This window comes from Meriones unguiculatus, chromosome 2, assembly GCF_030254825.1.
Source record: "Meriones unguiculatus strain TT.TT164.6M chromosome 2, Bangor_MerUng_6.1, whole genome shotgun sequence".
Lineage (NCBI taxonomy): Eukaryota > Metazoa > Chordata > Mammalia > Rodentia > Muridae > Meriones > Meriones unguiculatus.
The window spans coordinates 185,518,113-185,541,115 of record NC_083350.1 but is presented as its reverse complement, the minus strand read 5'-3'; the positions used below and the strand labels follow the sequence as shown (position 1 = coordinate 185,541,115).

General features: G+C 37.5%; 1 long non-coding RNA gene across 2 annotated transcripts in view; it reads left to right on the top strand.

The window, feature by feature from the left end:
* Positions 1-2,092: 2,092 nt before the first annotated feature.
* The window catches only part of LOC132652232 (uncharacterized), a 72,786-nt gene continuing 51,875 nt past the window's right edge, over positions 2,093-23,003 (top strand). For both annotated transcript variants that reach the window (XR_009589713.1, XR_009589712.1), the window contains exons 1-2: positions 2,093-2,285; positions 4,585-4,693. This is a non-coding gene — a long non-coding RNA (uncharacterized LOC132652232). The remainder of the gene's footprint in view (positions 2,286-4,584; positions 4,694-23,003) is intronic.

The window sequence follows — 23,003 nt, the reverse complement described above, 5'->3', positions numbered from 1 at the left end:
GAGGGAATAAGGGAGGGGGCTATAGCTGGGATACAAAGTGAATAAACTGTAATTAATATAAAATCAAAAATATATAAAAAAAGAAATTTATTTTTGGAGACTTGTGGGATTCTGAGGACCTCCCCTCTCAGTGGACTGGGGAAGGGGCATGGGAGAAACGGGAAGGAAGGCAGGATTGAGAGGGGCTGAGGGAGGGTTCTACAGCTGGAATACAAAGTGAATTAATTGTAATAAATAAAATTTTAAAAAGGAAACAAGAGGGCACTCTCAACATAAACATACTCTATGCCAAATCCAAATATAAGGCAAGTCACTGTTATCTGGTTCCCACACATGAATATCAAGCAGGGTACCAAAAAGGGCTAATTCACCATTGAACAGCATTCATCTGATGACAGTTATTATCAAGATGTGTTGCGTTTTTCAGTTACTGCTTTCAAAACAAACATCAAATTTAACTAAAAGCCTACTAGGCTGAGTAAGCTATCATAAGATATAAAAAGGTAATAGCAGCTTCCAAGTAATGATTTCAGAGGAATCCCCCTGAGTTTTCTTTCTGCAACAAATCTCTCTATTACTGTCCTGATAAAACTCTTTTCTTCTCTGCATTGCCCCGTAAGTACTTTCCCTTTGCCCTCTCTTCACCTGAGAGTTGGGAGTATCCTATTTTGTCAAGTCTTTCTCTGACTTGTCACCTCTTTTGCTACTCAAGTAGACATCATTTTTAAAGTTAGTTTCTACAAACTAACTTTACCTGTTCATTGTTTGAGATTAAAGGCATGAACCACCACCCTTGGATCTAAGTTGTTTTTTTTTTTCTTTTTTCTTTTTTTTTAACCTGAACCTTATTCTATACCAGGATGACCTTGAACTCAGATCTACTTGCCTCTGTCTTCTGGATTAAAGGCTTGTTTGCATGACCAACATCACAATGCCTCCATCATGGTGGCTGTTTTCTGAAGGAGAAAACATTCCCACATCCCACACTTGAGACCAAAACAAAAAGCATATTCACAAGACACAACCGAGTTTCCAAAGAAACCAGAAACTTCCACTTCAGCTCGTAGATTGGTGGACTTCTTGCCCAATCATCATCAGAGAGGCTTCATCTAGCAAATAATGGAAACAAAATACAGAGACTCACAGTCAAACATTAGGCAGGGCTTGAGGAATCCTGCAGAAGACAGGGAAGAAACATTACAGGAGCCAGAGGTGTCAAGGACACCACAAGAAAACCCACCGAATCAACTAATAAGCTCACAGGGGCTCATAGAGCCTGAACTGTCAACCAGGGAGCCTATATGGGACTGACTTAGGCTCCTCCACACATATGATATAGATTGGTCTTATTGTGGGTTTCCTAACAATGGGAGCAGGGGCTGTCTCTAACTATGTTGCTGGACTTTGGGACCCTTTTCCCCTCCTGGGTTACTGCCTTTGGCCTTAATAGGAGAGGAAGTTCATGGTCTTATTGCCACTTAATATGCCATGGCTGATTGATATCCATTCGAGGCCTGCCCATTTCTGAAGAGAAATGGAGAAAGAGAGGTTCCAAGGGGGTGGAGGCACAGACACAGTGGACACAGAGAACACAGTGTCTGGGGGGTCCAGGGGACCAGCGGGCCAGGTGGCCAGGAGATGGGATGGGGACTGGGCAGAGAAGAGAGAGGGGAAACTACAGTTGGGATATAAAGCAACAATAATAAGAATTAAAAGAAAGAAGAATGTACCTTATTTGAGTTGCATCTGATTTTGTAATTATACAAACCTTAAGGATTTAATGAGGGAAAGAAATTTACTTAGTACTTCAGAAAAGAAGGAAAGGAAGAAGTTAAGAAAGTCTTAGGAGCTGCTATTTCTACAGCCATACAAAGTCATCAGAAATTGGGTCTAGCCAGCATGCCAGTGGCCATCTGGGCTTCAGATTTTCCAAACAAATTCTGTATTTACTTGCTTTCACAGCAAAACCTCTCACAACAGTCCTTGGTCATTTGAAAATCCATGTTGACACAAGGTTTTCTGGAGTTGTCTGTAATTCCATGGTAACCAAGAGTCTCTCCTAACTGTTTTCTTGGCTGCCATCATCTGTTTGCTCGTCATTGTAAGCGTCTGCCACAGAGCTGGGTTTGTATAATTTCAGTTCTTTCTTTATGCCAGAGGGCAAATGAAGAAAAAAAAAAAAAAAAACCTTGGAGAACCAGGCAATTCCCAGCCAAACTGAATGAGAAAGTCGAGGCAATTATTGGAAAATACATGTGAAAACCTGTTATCACTCAAATTGAAAGGTAAATGTCTTTGAATTTGTGTTTCATTTGGACTAAGACTTACTGGGGAGATTGCAATCTTTTCCTTCTCATGCATAAATCATGAGTTACACATTTGCAAGGAAGAAGGTGTCACTGAAATACTTGTTTAAAAATAAATATTGCCTTTCACGGGGCCCCTAAATTTATTCTGTAGGGAGTTGTTGTCATGCCAATGACACTTCAGATCTGAAATCAACATTATTTTTCTTTGATGAAGTGAGTTTCTGTGTGGTTTCCATAAACACACACATTTTACCTATTTGATATTGAAACCGTTAGTGCTCTTGAGCCTTGTTGTCTACAGTGTTTACGTTTCTTTTTTGGAGTGTGCATGTGACTTCACCTGTGCAGAACGGCTTTTAAGCAACAAAATGCAGCCATATTACTTCATAGGATAGAAATAAGCCTAACAGATTATAACTTTGTCAAATAAATGGAATGGGCCTTGGGTTCGTGATTTATGTCTTTTATATTTATAAGTAAGCTATAGCAGTTTGCTTAAGCTACTGTTTGCAGGATGAAAAAATCTTACTTTGGAGTATTTGCTTTGTCTTTTAGGCTGAAATGTTCAATATTTTAAAATATGTTTACATTAAACAAGGCTTGGATATTTCTACTGCCATCACTATCCTTTAAAATCCAGTAATAATATTTGAATGTGATTTTTATTTCCTGGAATTTATTTAAGTATTCACTCACCTATTTTGAATTACAAAATTCAAAATGACTGATTATTTTTATTTATATGTTTGAAAGATTATTATTGTTAAAAAATAATTTGCTAATTTGAAAATTTTTTATGTCTTAGTTTCCTAGAAAATACAGCATAATATACCAATCCTGTTTTCACCTTCTTTTGTAAATTAGTTATCTATTTTTAGCAATATAAAAATACTTAAGCCTTCGCTTAATAAAAAAAATCAGTGTCTGAGTCATTACAACATGGCTTTTATTGAAAAAAAAGTGATAAATTAATGAGGTTTGTATTTTTCCTGTATCCTAGATTACCCTTGAGCTCACACCATAGAGATAACACTAACTACACTTAATTCATCTGTTCAACTCTTTCTACCATCTCGGATTTTATTAGAAAACATTATTCTTGGAAATTGAGACAGAAGTAACTTCAGTTTACTCTTAACTAGTTTTCCTGTTTTGGTTTGAATTCAAGGCGTACACATTCCAGGGTTCCACTGGGAAGGCCTTTCTTATAACACAAAGGTCAGTAGTGGGCTCCAGCTGAGTCCTTCCCCTTCCTGCTCTCCTTTCTACCACCCCGCTCGGAGGGTGTCTCCAGAAGCAGGTGATAGCTGTTCTGTTAGGGATGGAAGGAGATTGTCTCCACATGGACTGTCTGGGTATGAAGATCTTTCTGTTTTATTTTAACTTGCGGGTAAAAACACGAAGCTTGCAGAGGTTAATGGAGTACCATGTGGTACATCCAGTAATCAGTGCATTGTTTAAAGTTAGAATCAGACTCACTGTTCCTTTTCCTCAAATATTTACCATATCTTTGTAATGAATACACCCATATCATTTTTTAACTCTCTGAAGAGCACAGACATAATGTTTGTCTAAATTCACCACAGTGTCACCGGCTCCAGACCTTCACCTGTAGCTTAATTCCCCACTAACCAGCCTCTCTCTATGATTCTCTCCACCACTGTTTTTCACATCCATACTATTGATATTCAGTAAAGAGATGCAGAATTTCCGATGTAAGTAAGTGTTAACACTCAGCATGTTTAAGACTCAAAACCATTATCTTCTGTTGTTTGTAATGACTCAGCAACTTGGATTGAAACAATCACTATCTTATATTTTATTATTTTCAAGTCCTGACAATATCACTAGATGTTCTTGACAACAGAATCAAAAATAAATACAAAAATACAGTAACAAATGCAAGGAAAAGGAGGAGACGCCTTCTTTTTCCTTTACCATCTACATTTGAAAGGTCAGATACCTTCAATGTGGTTGACATCACTCAAGTATGTGCTGACCATACTTTGGTGAGCCTGGTAATAGACTGTATAGGATCACTGAAGGCCAATGTGAAATTACACAGATGCGGTTTTGGAGAGAGGAAGCAAGCAGGAGTGAGAGTGCGAATAAGGCCCTAGGGTGATCTGATGAGCAGGAAGCAGTACATGCAGCAGGGCGGGTCAGTGCCAGGCCTGGCAGTGCCAGCAATAACTACAATGTTATAAAATATATGTCAGTGTTGCAGAAATGATGACTTAAACTGTTCTCCCCACTTCTGCCCTCCTTCCCACAGGTGTTCATGGGAACATAACTGATGAAGGCTGAACAAAGCAACCCTACTTAATCAGTTCCCTGCTGCTTGGGCGGATGACCTTTCTCCCAGGAATGTCCTCTTCAAAGAGGTTAGGCAACATACAGACCAATTAAAGTATCTACTCAGCTATGGACCATGTTTTTCTCTTAACTGTCAGGTCTTCTGACTATGTTTTATTGAAGATTAACAAGGCATTACTGATTATTGTTTTAGAATGGCTTTATCTAAGCTTCTAAGTGTTAATTTGGATTGTCTTAGATAAGACTTATTATCCGTCATTTTTCTTTCCATTGCTCCTTTCCTTAACAGTAATTTGCATGAAAACTTGCTGAGAAAGGGCCAGTAAGATAGTTTAGGGGATCAAGGTGTTTGCATCCATACCTGAAAACCTTCGCTGGAACCCACACGGTCGGAGAGGCGTGATGTAGTCAAGCCCTCCTCTGTCCTCCACTCATGTGCCATTGCATACCTGACCCCACAGCGTATGTACATGAGCACGCGAGTGCACACACAAATGATATGAATAGAATTTTAAAATAATACTTCAAAATATGTAAGAGAATATGTTTTTAGTTTACTGAAAGTGTGCATCTTTGAAATATATCTTGAGATTCTTGGCTTTGTTGAAGAGTTTAAAAGCATCTCTTATCCATGTATATTTTATGTTCTGTTGAAAATCTCAGAAACATATGCTATAGGGAAATAACACAGATAATTTATATATTCAGAATGCTTTCCCAGTATTATAAAATGTTTTATACTGTCACTTGGCAGTATGGTGAGTTGCAGTTAAAGGCTGCACACGATTCAAATATACTATTATTTTCTAGGATTCCTTTCTAAAATCACCTTTGGCTCCTTTTTTCATTTCAGCTCTATTTATCCTTAGTGTTGGCTAATATAGCATGTGCTATGTGAACATGTAGACATCATTTCACTTTTTTTTTAACCTAAAAAGCATACCAATGTGAGAATGTAATTGTGATTTTGAAGAAGTGACGCAGAAGTTTGATCTAATGTGAGCTTATATAATAAATCCAAAGTGCATTCATTAGATTTATCAGGTGCCCATTCAGTCATACTCGCAATTGCTGCTATGTGTGAGAGGATGTGGAGGCCACACAGTAAAGACCATGAGTGGGGAAGGAGTGGGATCTTTCCTTTCTTCTGCTCTACAGGTTAGAGACAATTTCTTTCCATTTTTTCCTAGAAGAAGTCTTGGATTTTTGTGAATGCCTGAATAGACATTGCATGTATCCTTGTACCAACTGGGGAATTTGAAAACCTAGACAAACTAAGGAAACTACCGTTGTCCTCACAAGTGATTTTCAGTATAAATGCCTTGAACTAGTGATAGATCTTGGGAAGCTCACTGACAGTGAACTGAAGGGAAATTCAAGCCTAGAATAACCTATAAGGTTATGTAATCTAACCCTTTAGGTTTTACAGGGACTGGATTAGAGAAACTCAGCTTGTGAACACTAGTGTTTGACATTTTGTGACTGCTAGTAAGTCCTCCTCAAAAACTGATGTCATATATTAATGTATTTAATCATATTTTAATTTGTAACATCAGACCTATAATGTACCTAGTGGTTTTTAGGGGGATTTTTCTATTTTCTTGCAATTTTATGATATTAAAAAAAAATATTTGCAACCAGACCATCTTTATTTCCTGAATGCTAGTAAGACAAATCTCTTCTGACACCATTTGCTAGATAGCTGAGAGCCCATGAACTGGGCAGCAAAAACTCATGACAGGTTAAATGAGTTTTATATCCTTTATTTTCCAGTCAAAGCACCTAATCCACATGATTGTCCCCCTGTCACCATGCTCCTGGTGTGATTTCCTGAAATGCCATGCGAACATGCATTTCACAAGTTACCAGCTTTCTTCTAAGTGAGGGTCTTCCTTTACCTCTCCGTCTGTAGTTGCTTATGATGCTGCCTCTGGGGGAGAGATAAGATCCTCTCAAAACTGACCTATACATTAATCCTTATACGTGTATGATTTTTTTTTGTTCTTGTCAGATGTTGCAGTTTTTATCACTAGAATTCTGATGTGAATCTTTATTTTCATATACCTTCTAAAGTCTATTTAACATTCCCAGTGCTTGGAATGGAGTTGTGTTAATTATTTAAATATTCTTACTCTCCTCAACTTTTTTCTTTTTTGTATGCTCCAACTCTGGTTTAACTGATCATTATTTAATCACAAATGAGTTTTTTTTTTCCTGGAATTTTGACTGGTGATTAATTTTTGAGCAGATGGTAAACTTGGCATGTTATGTCTTTTGGGGCATTGAGTATTATATTTTATAAGTAGTTCTGAACATTATTCTGGAATGCAGGCGAGTTGTATAACGAAATTTGTACAACTTTAGGTCTTTCTTTTAAGATTTGTTTGGTTCCTCCATATTAGAGGTAATTGCTCCTCCCTACTGAGAAAAGGACTTGTGGAGTACTGCTCCTACTGATGTACAAATTCAGTTTCCCCCTCTTGCTGTTTGCATTAGTGGTGTCTTGCTCTGTTTCTGTAAGTTTTGTCAGAGCATTCAGACAAGACACAAAGAGTGTAATATAAAAGATAGGGAGAGGGAACTGTTTATGAAGTAGAATATTCTCAAGAGCAAAAGAGGGCAAAGCCCAAAGGGATCACTGTGAAGGACAACACCATGCAAAGGGCGAGTATGGCCAGTGCCAGAGACTGCTGTGCCAAACTACATATTCAGATAGGCATTGTTCACCTAACAGATGCCATTCTGGAAAGTTTTTCTATTCAGGTGATTGGCAGGCCCATTTGGTTGGTTCTTTTTGTGTGTGTATTTTTGAATTTTTATTTTTGTTAATTAGAGTTTATTCACTTTGTATCCTGTAGCTCCCTCCCACCTCCCCTCTTAACTCTACTCTCCCTTCCCTTTCTCCAACCATTCCCCTCCCCCAGTCCACTGATAGGGGAGGTCTTCCTCTCCTTCCTTCTGATCCTACTCTATCCGGTCTCATCAGGAGTGGCTGCATTGTTTTCCTCTGTGGCCTGATAAGGCTCCTTCCTTCTCCGGGGGAGGTGATCAAAGAGCAGGCCAATCATTTCAAGTCAGAGACAGTCCCTGTTCCCATTACTATGGAACACACTTGGATACTGAGCTGCCATGGGCTACATCTGTGCAGGAGTTCTGGGTTATATCCTTGAGTGGTCCTTGGTTGGAATATCATTCTCAGAAAAGACCCCTGTTCCCAGAGTTTTTGGTTCCTTTGCTTTCCTTGTGGAGCTCCTGTTCCCTCCAGGTGTCTTAATATCTCCCCCTTCTTTCATAGGATTCCTTGCACTCTTCCCTAAGTTTGGCTATAAGTCTCAGTATTTGCTTTGAAACTCTGCAGGGAAGAATCTTTCAGAGGTCCTCTGTAGTCCTGTTCCCTGTTTTCTCCCTCCTCTGATGTCCATCTTCTTTGCCTTTCTGAATGGGGATTGAGCATCTTAGCCAGAGTCCTACTTCTTGATTAGTTTCTTTAGGTGTACAGATTTTAGTATGTTTATCCTATATTATATTTCTAATAACCACTTATAAATGAATATATACCATATGAGTCTTTCTGCTTCTGGGATACCTCACTCAGGATGATCTTTTATAGTTCCCACCATTTGCCTGCAAATTTCATGATTTCCTTGTTTTTTATTACTGAGTAATATTCCATTGTGTAGACGTACCACAGTTTCTGTATCCATTCCTCAGTTGAGGGGAGTCTGGGTTGTTTCCAGGTTCTGGCTCTTACAAATAAAGCTGCTACAAACATGGTTGAGCAAATGTCCCTGTTGTGTACTTGAGCATCTTTTGGATATCTGCCTGTGAGTGGAATAGCTGGATCATGAGGTAGCACTATTTCTAATTGTCTGAACTAAAGAAGTTAAAAAACAACAAATAAAGTAATCTAATTTAAAAATAGGGTACAGAGCTAAATACAGAATTCTCAATAGAGGAATATCGAATGGCAGAGAAACACTTAAAGAAATGTTCAACATCCTTAGTCAGCAGGGAGATGCAAATCAAAACAACCCTGAGATTTCACCTTACACCGATCAGAACGGCTAAGATCAAAAATTCAAGTGACAACACATGGTAGAGAGGATGTGGGGAAAGGGGAACCCTCCTCCACTGCTGCTGGGAATGTAAATTTGTACAGCCAGTTTGGTTGGTTCTTAAGAGAAGGGGCAGTGGTACATCTTTATACATCGCCAGAAAGCCTCAAGTGGAAGAGCAATCTTAAAGACTTAGGCAGTTTGAAATACCATCTCATTGCTCAGGTTGAGAGGTATCACTAGATTCCATTTCTTTGTTTATTCATTCATTTATTTATTTTTATTAATTTTGTTTATTTATTTTTATTTATATTTTTTAATTTATTTTTATTTTCATCTTACATTTGGATTGCAGCACCCTCTCTCCTCTCTTCCTGGTCCAACCCTCCCTCCCTTTCCGTTTCCCCCTCCACTACTACAGAGAAAAGGGGAATGCCCCCATCAACCCAACCAACACATTACATCACTTCATGACTGAGCACATCCTCTTCCTCTGTGTCCTGGCAAGGCAGCCCTGTCAGGGGGAAGTGATTGAAAAGCAAGCAACAGTCTATGTCAGAGACAGCCCATCACACAAACAGAGGCTTTTTTTTTAAATTTTTCATCAATTACACTTTATTCATTCTGCATCCCCCCATAAGCCCCTCCCTCCTCCCCTCCCAATCCCACCCTCCCTCCTCCCTCTGCTTGCATGCCACTCCCCAAGTCCACTAACAGGGGAGGTTCTCCTCTCCTTTCTGATCTTAGTCTGTCAGTTCACATCAAAAGTGGCTGCATTGTCCTCTACTATGGCCTAGTAAGGCTGCTCCCCCCCAGAGGGAGGTGATCAAAGAGCAGGCCAGTCAGATTATGTCAGAGGCAGTCCCTCTTCCCATTACTATGGAACCCACTTGGACACTGAACTTCCATGGGGTACATCTGTGCAGGGGTTCTGGGTTATCTCCATGAATAGTCCTTGGTTGGAGTATGAGTCTCTGGGAAGTTTCCTGTGTTCAAATTTTCTTGTTCTGTTGCTCTCCTTGTGGAGACCCTGTCCTCTCCAGCTCTTACTATTTCCCAGTTCTTACCTAAAATTCCATTCACTCTGCCCCATCCGGAAAGGCAAAGAGGATGGACATCCGAAGAAGAAGAAAACAGGAAACAACCTAGGAACCTACCACAGAGGGCCTCTGAAAGCCTCTTCCCTTCAGACTATCAAAGCAGATGCTGAGCCTGATGGGCAAACAGAGGCTTTTAAAGAGAAAACAAAAATACAGGGAGAATATAATTAAACGGGTGAAGGAAATGATTAAAACGGTTCAAAACCTGAATAAATAAAGAAAACACACACTGAGGAAATCTTGAAGACAAGAAACTTAAGGAAGAGACCAGGAACTACAGATATAAGAATCACCATCAGAATACAAGAGATGGAGGAAGAGAATGATAGGCAAAGAGGATCTCATTCTTTTCACCGAGGTCTGAAGCCTGTGGTTGGTTTCAGTTCCTGGTTTTATTAACCCCAGATTGTGTGTAGTGGTCCATCCTCAATGATCTTCATGTGTACTGACAGTTACCTGGAGACCTCCCAGTTGAAACAGACACTCTTCACAGCTCTGAATGGTCGCTCAGCACTTCAGACTTTTTTTAAGGCATGTGGCTCATCACTGTCCTGTGAACTGCAATATGCAAAGAGAGGATGGGGCGGGCACCTGAGGGCTTTTCTGCAGCACTTCAGCTTATGAACAATGGCTGTGTTCTTGTCTCTTCAGTACAGCTATTCTTGCAAGTTGTTTCTTCTTCTTCTTCTTCTTCTTCTTCTTCTTCTTCTTCTTCTTCTTCTTTTAATTAATCCTCGGGTTTTGTTTTTGTTGCAATATGGTCTGACATTCCCTCAAGGAAATAAAAAAATCATAGAGCTCATGTGAGTGTGACATGTGCTTGTAGTGGTAAGCATGAAAACATGGGTTTGGTTCACAATAGAAACAAATGAAAAAAAGATGAAAAAAGAAGGAAGGAGGGAAGGAAGGAAGGAAGGAAGGAAGGAAGGAAGGAAGGAAGGAAGGATGGAAGGAAAGAAGGAAGGAAGGGAAGCAAAACCAAACTAACTAAACTCACTATAGCTAATCCAACTTACTTCCAATCAAATTCATACAAATGATAAATAAAAAAAGTAAATAGTTTTTCAAAAGTGGACATTGTACTATGCATTTGTTAGCCAAACTAGTCAAGGTCATATTAGATGTAAAAATATTACCTTTGGTGAATATTTTTACATTTATCAAAAATAACATCAAATATTTTATTATGTAATTTGGCCCATTCATTAATAAAAATGAGAGAACACTGTAAAACACAGTTCAGAAGAATGAAAAATAATGACCTTGACTAATGTCATCTCAAACTTAAGAATCTATTTGAATAATTAAAAATAACTTATGAATTAAAACCAAAACAATATAAAACTCAGTAACAAGAGGAGCACCATTATTACAAAATCTTTTCTGATAATAATGTAAAAAGTTGTAATGTTAAAATGGCATTTTATATAAAATGCATAATTATAAATAACGTGAGAAAATAGTTTAAACTGGATCAAGTACAGTTTTGGTCAACATTTAGATGATTGACGAATAGTCATAATGTTATACATTGAAACAGTTCTATTCCAACAAAATATTCCTTAATGAACTTTCACAATTAACATCCCCACACCCACAATAAGGCATATTATGAGTCTAAATATTTTTTAATTGTAAAATCAATTAAAAGGCACAAATTACAATGCAGCACTGTAAGTTCCTATTATCATATGAAAGGAATATTCCTGGTGACTGAGGCAAATTGTCCATTAAAAGCCATAATGGAATTGAAGGATTTATCTTTTAACATTTAATATCTTTGGAATATGCACTTTTAAACAATAAGAAGGTTTTATAAAGATTTTGAAAATACATCAAGATCTTTCCAAAAATTTGAGTCCTGATTCCCAGAACTGCTAAGATGAGAAGACTCAGTTCACACTCTATGATGTTTTTCAACAATGAAAGGCGGGGGTCATATATTTAAGTAATATTGAAGTGGTGCAAAATATTAGAGTTATCATACATTAAAATATTGACTTCTGGGCCTGGAAATATAGCTCAGTAACTAGGAGAAATTGGTGCTGTTGGAAAGGTCCAGCCTCCAGTTTCTAGCACCCTCATGGTGGCTCACAACTTCTCATTATTGATATTAGTTGTTAAATAGATTTTTTTCCTACAATGAAACAATTTCAAACCTTTTATTAAACGCTAAGTTATGTTCATTTCACTATGAAACTAACATTTGGGGGTTACATGCTGGTGTGGTAGTAAGAGCCATTCAAAATGATAACACTGACATCAGTGTGAAAAATGTCCACATGGGGGCTCAGCAGAAGTGGGTAATATATGAATCTATTTTAATGGTTTTCTAAAACTTGCAACTGAAGCGGAGGTTTCTGGTTTCTTTGAAGACTCAGTTCTGCCATGTGGCAAGCAGTCTTGTGAAAGGGTACATGATGTTTTTTTTAATTAAATTTTTATTTTTTATATTAATTACAATTTATTCACTTTGTATCCCAGATGTTGCCCCTCTCTCATTCCCTCCCAATCCCACCCTTCCTCCCTCATCTCCTCCCATGCCCCTTTCCAGGTCCACTGATAGGGGAGGTCCTCCTCCCCTTCCATCTGACCCTAGCTTATCAAGTCTCATCAGGACTGTCTGCATTGCTCTATTCTGTGGCCTGGCAAGGCTGCTCCACCTTCAGAGGGAGGTGGTCGAAGAGCCAGCCACTGAGCTCATTTCAGAGACAGTACCTGTTCCCCTTACTAGGAATCCCACTTGGATACTGAGCTGCCATGGGCGACATCTGACCAGGGGTTCTAGGTTATCTCCATGCATGATTCTTGATTGGAGTATCAGTCTCAGAAAAGACCCCTGTGTCCAGATAGTTTGGTTCTGTTACTCTCCTTGTGAAACTCCTGTCCTCTCCAGGTCTTAATATCTCCCCCTTCTTTCATAAGATTCCCTATACTCTGCTCAAAGTTTGGTTATGAGTCTCAGCATCTGCTTTGATACACTGCTGGATAGAGTCTTTCAAAGGCCCTCTGTGGTAGGCTCCTGTCCTGTTACCTGTTTTTTCCTTCTTCCAATGTCCATCCCGTTTGTTTTTCTGAGTAAGGATTGATCATCTTACCCAGGGTTCTCCTTCTTGCTTAGCTTCTTTAGGTGTACAGATTTGAGTATGTTTATCCTATACATAGGATAAATGTACATAATATCTTGCTGTGATCTCTCTCCTGGGAGAAGCATAACTTTGGCCAACTGAGCATATCCGTGGGTGGACTCTGAGGAGAGGAGATATATAGAGGCCCACTCATGGTGAGGCATGACTTTTGGGATTGACATTGCTGTGCTGATCTTGATTTCACAGAGGGAAGCATTTCAGAGAACTTCTCAGGACTATCCAACTGAGTCTGGAAGCTTTTGCTCACTTGTCATACTGATTCTTGTTGCTGTTTGGTGTTGGCCTTTGGACTGGACTGCTGAAATCCTGATGACTGAGTTTGGTAATCCCCTAAAAGCCCCTAGACTCTAATCAGCAGGAAGTAGATAAAAGAGGGCTACATCCTTTTTCCCTACTAATCTCCTATGTAAGGTGGGGTGGGTGTTGGTAGGGAGGTAAAGGTGTTTAAGAACCCTAAACAGAGCAGGTTTGGCAAAAAATCTAAGCCTACATGCAACCATTAACTTTGTAAGGCACTCATACTTCTCATGCCCAGCTCTCTTCTTTCATTTTGAAGCCAGTTTCAGCAGTGTCACTGGCAGCTCACTCTGTGTTCTATATCTTCATTCATTTCTTTGTTTTTGTCTCATCTGACCTTTTACCAGGCTGCACATCAAACAATTTTCATAAATAATCACCTCCACTAAAAAATCTAAGCTCTTCAAAGTATTTTCCACATAATAACATTGTGTTTACCTACTTGTAACTCTGTCACCCAGAGGTCCTTTTCTCAATTTTCTGAGGGCACATTCCTTATTCTACTCTGAGCCCTCACCAGTTTCATCATGAATACTTATTTGCAAGCCAATAGTGGTTCAAAATAATTTTCATATTCTACAGGTAGATTCTGATTTGGGGTAGACAGGTGACTTCCTTCTGTCTTCAGTTTTCCTTCTTTAAAATTGAAATGCTTATACAATTTGTCTTAAACCTGCCTCACCATTTTATTTTTAAGCATACGACCCATTTTCTAGTTTGGAGACCTGTATGGAGAGATGGTCTACCAGGACAATTTTTACCGCTCTTGTACTTCATTTAAATGAGTTAGATGGCAAGATGAGGAATGTTGAGTTGTCTAGTACTAATGATTTCCCTTTATCTCAGTAGATACTGTGATCAAACAACCCCTTAAGCAACCTAAAGATATGAAGGATGAATTTACCTGACAAATTGAATGGATAGATGTCTTTTATAAAGATCATAATATTGACTGAAAGTTGTGCTAGTCCTTGAAACCCACAAACACACTGTGATTTGATAAAACAATAATACATTTTCAGAGCCATTTAAGTTTGTTGATAGGAGATATGGTCATGTAGTACCCAAATGATCATTAGAAACTGAGACTTTTCCCTGTTTCTCTGAGGGCACAATTGCAGAGGGAGGATAACCTCAATGTAATACAGAGACTCACCCATTGTTTTTAGTCATGAATGTGGAAGAAATATGTCACTGTCATGGAAGGCTTCTCCAAGCCAAGAAATTAGGGTAGCTTCTAAAAGCTAGAAATGGTGTGCCACAAAGAGGCAGCAAGCAAACAGGTATCTCAGCGACATGACTATGGAAATAACAAAATAAACAACAATGTCCAGAGCAACAAGCAATGGGAGCACTCTTTCTTGTAACTGCCTTGCCCTGTTACTGCACCATAGCACAGTGAATGCATGAAATTGTGGTAGATGTTGTAGAGTGGTAGATGCAAGACAACAGCAAATCACACTGGAATGTTCACTCACTGGTCATCATTGAGATGACCCTACCACCCTCCTGGGAAAAACCCTCCAAAACTCAAGTTTGTTTGTACTAGATAACATGAAGGACTCCTTGCTAACACACTTCACTTTTGGATTTTCTAAAAATGCAAACAAACATTCTATGAGAATCACTCTTTGCAAAGTAGTTTTGCTGATAAAAATTATAGTGTGGATACCTACGTAGAAATGCAGATGGATTATAAAGAGACATGAAGAAAATTATTGGTGTAATTGAATGAAGTAATAGCTCCTAAATCACTGGTTCTCAACATGTGGGTCACAAGCCATTGGGGTCTTGAATGAACCTTTCACAGGGGTCACCTAAGAAATTTACATTATAATTCCAAACAGAAGCAAAATACAACTATGAAATATCAACTAAAATAACTTTATGGTTGGGGGTGTCACCAAAACATGAGGAACTGTATTAAAGGGTCAAAGCATTAGGAAAGTTGAGAACCACTCTTCTAAGTGATCAAGTCACCATTCAAATAATTTTCTTTTTTATTTATTCCCCCTGTTAATTATATATGTTTTTATGTTGAGGCCAAATTTCAGGCAGATTGTTGAGTCAAAGAATATCTACAATTTTTAATTTTTCTTTCTCCATTTTTGGAATACTATTTACAAACATCTGTGCATATTCATAAATACTGTAATGAATAGAGCAGTTAAACAATGTAAGTATGAAAACAAATTCAAATAAATCATTCAAGTCATCATCACTTGGTCGTTTGCAATATTTAATTTTGTCAAATCACGGTCAGGTATAGCAGAGGGATGTCAGTTGGTGAGATGCTGGTCTAACATGCAGGAAGCCCTGTATGAGATTCTGAGCTTTGTATACTCTGTGAATGGTGCCTCACACCTCCGTTCCTTTCCAGAGGAGGGCAGAGGAACAGAAGTTCAAAATCATCTTTGGATTTTTAGACAGTTCAAATCTAGTCTGGGACACATGAAATCCTATCTCAAGAAAATGAAAAGAGAAAATATTCTTTTAGTAATCAGTCAAAGTAAAACAATGGCATACACTGACTCATTTTAGAAATAATAAAGAATCTAAAATGAGTTAAAGTGTGTGCCATTATTTTACTTTGTTTTACTTTGACTGACTACTCTGTCTGTCTCCCTTTCTTGATTGAAATAGATCCTGAGATCCACAGCCAAACGTTAGGCAGAGATCAGGGAGTCCTGTGGAAGAGCGTGGAGAAAGACAGGAGGACCCGAAGGGGAGGGTATAAAAACTCCAAAAGAAGACCAACAGAATCATGAACAGAATCATGTGCCTGTGGAGGCACAGAGAGTGCAGCACCAACCAAAGAGCATGCATGACCTGCACCTGTGCCCTGGACACATGTGTAACTGATGGGCAGCTTGTTCTTCATGAGGGTTTCCTAGCAAGTGGAGTAGGAGGTGTCTCTGACATGGACTCTGTTGCCCGTTTTTGGATCACATTCCCTTAGCTGGCTGCTTTGACTGGCCTCAGTGGAAGAGGATATTATTAGTCTTGATGTGACTGATGTGCCCTGGTGGGCTGGTTCAGGGTGGGGATTCCCCCTTTTTCAAGAAAAGGGGAGGGGGAAAGGAAGAAGAGAGGGAGAGGGTGGGACTGAGAGGAGAAGAGGGACAGGAAGAGAGCTGTGACCATGATGTAACATGGATAAATAATTAAATTTAATTAAAGAAATAATAAACTACACTAACTCCTTGTCTTCTAAAACTGGCTTTAAACTTTAAGTATGAAGTTGGCTGCCTTGAGCTTGCATGTTTGCAGTTGCAATTCATGTGATTAAACCAATAAATTTAAAGCAAAATTAAAGAAGGTGATAATGAGTTTGCTCAAAGAAACATAAACGAGCTGTGCTGTTGAAGGCATGTGCAGAACTGAAATGATCTAACAGGTCTAATTAAGGCAGGGCTATGAAATGCAAGTGTAGGCAGAATGCCAAGTGGCCTACTTTCCCACTTTGAAGCCACTTCCCCAGCTGAGCAGCACTCTTCCGAGTTCCATGTTTACTTTATAAACTCAGATGATTAATACTTAAAATGCAAGTGAAGAAAACACAACAAACAAGCCATTTAAAACACCAATGTCTGATTACCCAAGAGCATGCTTCACGTTGAATTAAATTATATATTGTTGTCACTGAGTAGATTATTAATTATACATATGAAATCCCTAACATGCAGTATTCTGGCACTTGGAGTCTAAATTAAATTCACCATGATTATTTTAGATAGCTCCTTTTTGTTCTTTCTAGCCAGGAGGCAATTAAACCCAGTGTGAGAATTTTTATAACTAGGCTCTACTTAAAACTATAAAATAAAATGTGTTATGTCTCAGAGGAAATATTAATTAGCAAAGAGTTGCTGTGGTCATTTGAATAAATGCCCCTGTCCTTGTAGGGTGTGTGTGTGTGTGTGTGTGTGTGTGTGTGTGTGTGTGTATAATCTCTAGGTCCCCACCTGGTCTGAGGTCTTTACAGAACTTTTAGAATGGCCAGCCATAAAGGGAAAAGTATATTATTTGGGGTGGGTTTAATGGTTTATCACATCATTTCACCTCTTCCTTCCCTCTTCCTCTGTTTACTGTGTGTGGATAAAGACATAATGAAAAAAAAAAAGACATAATGAGCTGACTTCCTGTCCTGCCACCATGCTATGGCTTTCTTTTGAAATGTGAGCCCAAATAAAATATTACAGAATTTACTTTCAGTCATGATATTTTATCACAGCTACAGAAAAATATCTAACACTGATGACATATAGCTGTTTGTTTTTAATAAATAGTTTCAATATATTTTAAAAGCATTTTAGTCAATGCCAGATATTTTAGCTCATAGTGCCGCTGGCATTTCCAAATAGATTACAAGTCACACAAAGGCTCCAAAATGGAAACCATCAAATCATAGACCCTTGGAAGCATGGAAGTGAAAGGCTCTTTTTAGGTCATTGAGTACAGTCTTCATGCAAAATGGAAGTTTGCCACACAGCTTTGGAAGGGCTCATTTGTCTTTCTTTGGTCAGTCAGCCCACTGAAATTCCCTTAGGTAGCAGCAAGTCTCTATGCCGTGTGTGATAGGAAGCTTCCTGGCAATATAGTTCAGTGTTCCTTAGCAAAAGCTGGGACAAACATAATATGGATAAGGCATATGCTTCACTGTAGGAGTTCTTGCAAAAATTGGTTCAAGGTAGTACAATTCAATGTCTGAAGTACATAAAATATTGGTAAGAATGTTTTTTTTTTTTTCATTTCCTCTTGTTTATATTTCTTAACTCTCTTTGTTGGATTATATGTTTATTTTCTTGCAATGATTTATAAGTAAATGCTCTGGGTGTGTGTGTCTCAAAGCCAAAGCAATGTGGCTCATTTGTGTGCAAGCTGCTTAAGAGCCACAGAGGGTAAAGTCGAAGGTGGGGGATTAATTTTGCTTTCTTGCTAACAGGTTCATTTGTTCAACCTTGTATCACATTGCCAACCACAGTTTTCAGTTTAATGAGGAAGAGGGCTAACTGCATTCACATAATACCATCTCTTCATGGCTAAACAATCATTGGTGGGGAGTCTAAACACAACTCCATTTTAAAATGCAAATATAGAAAATACCTTATTGCCTTTGCTTCTAAAAATGTTGTTCAACTTGAAAGCGATAGTAAGATAATAATCAGTGTTCGTGCTTTTCTTTGCCATTGTAGCATCTGTAGGCAGTCTTGAGTTTCATTTATCTGATTTTTCATATTTTACCATCAGGTCGTGTGTATCTCAGCATAAAAAGAGGGCAGTCCTGTTTACTTTAATTTTCCAACATTCCTTCTATAATTATTTAATAACTAGAAATGTTATTATTTTGTGAGAGTCTGTGTTTCAAAGTCTGAAGGAGGCTGATGAAACAAAATAAAACAAAGCAAAACTCAAAAATAGTACCTGAGATCAAGGAATAACTATTACTGTAAGTTTAATTTTTAGTTGTTCAATTATTAGATATTGGTGACTTGTCACCATTGATGGATTCTCCCACTTTCAGATGGCTATTGTTTTAATGGATGTGTTGTTAAAATTCTATTTTGCACAAGTCATTGCACCTCTCAGAATATTATTTTAGGTCCATAAAAGTGGTAAGGCACAGGAAAATTTATGAACCTTTATAACATATAATCATGTTTATTCCAGACTCCAGATAATAAAGTTTCACTAGAATAGCTAAATGTTAACTTTTATGATAAAAAATTCTCAACATTCAATAAAGATATAGTATTGTTACTTAAGTTTGTGATTTGAAAATTTTCCTCATCTATCTATCTATCCTTCATCTATTTATTTTTGAGTTCTTGATAACATTTCCCCTTTATCACTATTTCTGAAATTGTCATTTAAAAATCTGATAGATACTATAGACTGTTTCTGTACAAACAGGCAGTCTCTTCTAGGTTTCAAAACATTTATTTTTTAGGTTAGTATGTGTTGTTTTCATAGCATCTTAATATACATGTATTCATACTCTTTTCTCATTTGTCTCCTCTTCCATTAAGCCTGGCCTTTAATCATTTCAATTTAAGCCTGTAATTTCTGAGATATCAGTATCCCAATATTACTTATTTATTTTTAAGAAAATACATACAGATGAGAATCAGCAAGGATAAGAATGGAGACAGTTATCATTAAGACCTTTGTTACTTACTGAGATTTTCTAGTATTACTTAAGAATTTATTTTACTTCTTTATTACAAATCTTTTACTTCTCCTTCTCAAGAAAATCTTGAGGTAATTAAAGAGAATTGTGTCTAGTCACTACTTTTAAAAAATCAAAATTCGTATTGGGCTCTTGTTGAAAGCTTAGGGGCTCAGTGACTTGGGAAACAAAGGTGACAGGGTAGCTTAGACAATAAAGTAAAACTCTGTCTCCACAAAACACCTTATTGAATATCATTACTCATTATTTCAAAACAAGCATTCATTCTCAGTCCTTACTTAACAATGAGTAAATTGATAACTCTAAAGGATGAAAGAACTGGAAAAATGTATTGTTCCCAAGTATGTGCATGGACACCTTGAGATCCATGTGAGATTTCTTGAAAGTTGCTGGGGATCTTCTACAGCTCCAGCAGAAATGGGAGCTTCAGGGACCTCCAGGCCTGACCAACTCAAGCTGCAACATGAAATTATAATACAGTCTGTCCTGACAGCCGTGTTCTGTAAGCCTGGCATTTTCATTTCTTTCCACAGTAGATGTCAAAGGATGTTATAAAATCAGGGTGAAATAAGGTTAGCAGTGTTGAGCCAGATTTTAAAGATTAAGTTGTGGACTAACCAATTGGTACACATGATCCATTTGTAAGTCACTGTAATTATTTAAAGATTACATGGAAATAGTGATTCTTCTAATTTATGGATAGCAGTTCTTTTCAAATTACTACAAAGTTTTTAGAATATTAACAATTATTATATTGTATAATTGTGTAGACATAATTGTTCAATGAATGACACAATAAGAGCACATTTTTTACTGGGGATGCTGTATAAAAATTCCTGTGATCCAAGAGCCCTATGGACTAGAAAAAGTTTGGAAAACTGAGTTACTTGGTTTTGTTTTATTATTATTATTTATTGAAATTTTGTTTTAAATTGGTATAGTTCTAGGAGACATTGCTCATAGGAAAATGTTGCGATAAAATTCAGAAGGAAATAAAATTTATTTGGGAGAGTAAACTTGTGATCACCTTCCAAACCATTTCTAACTTTTTTATTAACCATAGAACTTGAGAACAATATCCCATTTGGAGACATTACAAAGGATGACCAAATACAAAAAAGTACTGAGTATTTTGGTTTCAGAAACACTTCAAAACATAATTCTCAAACACTTTGGATTTGACAAAACCCAACGAATATTGCCAAAGCACTCTTGTCTCTATATTTTAAGCTCCTGTATGCTGGTAGAGAAATTTAATCTTTATGATACACATAGCTCATCAGAATTTTTGATGACTGCTACAGCATGTGATCCCAAAAGATCTTAGAAGAGTTTATGTGTAGAAATTCTAGTTTCATAAGCCAATCTTGAATTACTCTTATTTAAACCAGAAATGCACATTTTCCCCCATAACTAGTGGGAAGATAATTTAAAATTTTACTTGAGTTTGTTTCAGTTCAGAAATAAAGTTGGGGTAAGCTGCTAGTGAAACACCTTTTATTATGCCTATCGAGAGACCTTTCAAAACAGTGCTGACTTAAGTTGTCCGTAATATCCAAAATGTTTTCTCAATAGTTAACAAGAGAAGCAGAAATAAAATCTTGCCTGTGTGTTATACCTTGATGCAAATATTTCCCTTCTGGCATATACCATTGATGAATAGTTAAACCCAAGCAGTCAGTACAAGTAATCTCATTTACAGTCAACAACTATCCCAGTAAAGATAATGTGACACACTCTGTGTCACACAAACACAATTAAAGAGCATCTTGATATTTAGTGGACTGATCATATGATGATTGACACTATAGACATTACTCTGTAGATATTACTCATGGCTGTTCCTGTGTGTTGGCAGTGATGTTTTCAGTATAGAAAATAATTGAGAAGATCTTGGTTAAAGAAGAAGGGCCCAATAGTCATTTTAGACTGTTCACATTATCATGTTCTGTCAAACTGTCAAACAGTTTCCCAATTGATAAAGAAACAGACACTTTATCTTAGTTGCTGACTCAGGATAGTCAAGATCTGCATTTATTATTGCAAATAACAAGGGCTTAACATCAAGTTTTTGCTTTCTTTTTTCTTTTTAATTTTATTTATATATTAGTTGCTCCCATAAGTGATATTCTCAGTTTAATTTTCAGTGTCACAAAGAAAAACGATACCCATTAAATTATTTCTTAGTATTCTTTACCTTAGTGCTGGGGATGGATCCTGGTGCATGTTAAACAAATATTTGACCACTGAGATGCAATCTCACCCTACATTCAAAATATAATAACACATACATGATTAAAATAGACATTACATATAGAATACAAAATAATCAGGGTGTCTTAAATAGAATGATTCCTTTAATCAGCTGTAATTATAGCTGCTATATTGGTTTCTTTACACTTAAACTCTTGGGAAGGCAGTGTGATAGTTGAAAAAAAAATAACAATGTGTTATTTTCCATGACTGACTCTCTGCCTCTTGATATTTCCCAGAAATAATTTGTATTCCTTCTAATGGATTTCACCATTTCCCTTGCCATCTCTTTTGAATCACTATATTCTCTGGTTGATATGTTCCTTTCTGTGAGCCACTGTGCCAGTCCTTCAGCATTAAATTCATAGATCTTTTGTCCAATTCAGACCTTGTTCACTAGGTTCACCGAGCTCACTCTGGGTTGCTTTTCTCCCTTGGCTCTGTGAATAACAAGAAGTTTCACTACAAAAGCCTGACAACACATCAGCTACCGCAAGATCTAACTTTCACAGTCCCACAGAGCAAAAGGCAGATCCACGTGGTCACCCCATGATCACTCCCTGACTCTTCAGCATTTCCTTAATTGCTCCAAAGTGCCAACATACAAGAACTCTCTCTCTTTCTCTAAATTCATCTACGCAAATCCCCTCTACACTCAGAAAACAAAACCCCCTTTAAGTTTACTTTTGTTAATAGTTTATCATCTGTGTCTTTTATAAATTTTCCAATTAAACTATAACATGGTAGATATTTAAAAAGAAATGATTGATCTAATTTTAAAATTTTTGTAAGACTTTTATCACATGTATACATGTTTAACATCTATCAGGCTTCTTCATTTATTTCCTACTGTACAATGTTTAAGAAAACATTTTAACTTTACAATTTGGGATGACCAAAATCTCATAGTTTTTGCACTTAATTTGTGTTTTTACATTTTGATATGAAACAGTTTACCATCACAATAAGTCTTTCTGTGTTAAGGAAGGCTTTTAGCATAGTTTGACATTGACTGCTGTTCTCTCATCCTCTGCTGTTAATGGAGAAGACTTAGCATTTTCCAGTGTCACAACCTCAAGTCTCTTGTCTTGTATCTACAAATACCCAGATATTTTTGTAAACAAGCTTTGTCCGCAGACCTCTGACCACAAGCATGAGCGGTGGCCCCTGACAGCAAAGAAAAGCTATTGCCTTTATTAGCAATTACAAGAAATGTATGCCTTACGATAATAGGAAATGTCTACTGCAGGAAACAGTTTTATTGGATCCAAGATAAGCATTGCATTCCTCAAGAAATTCACATTGTGAAGGCAAATATCAAGTCAAACGGAAACACA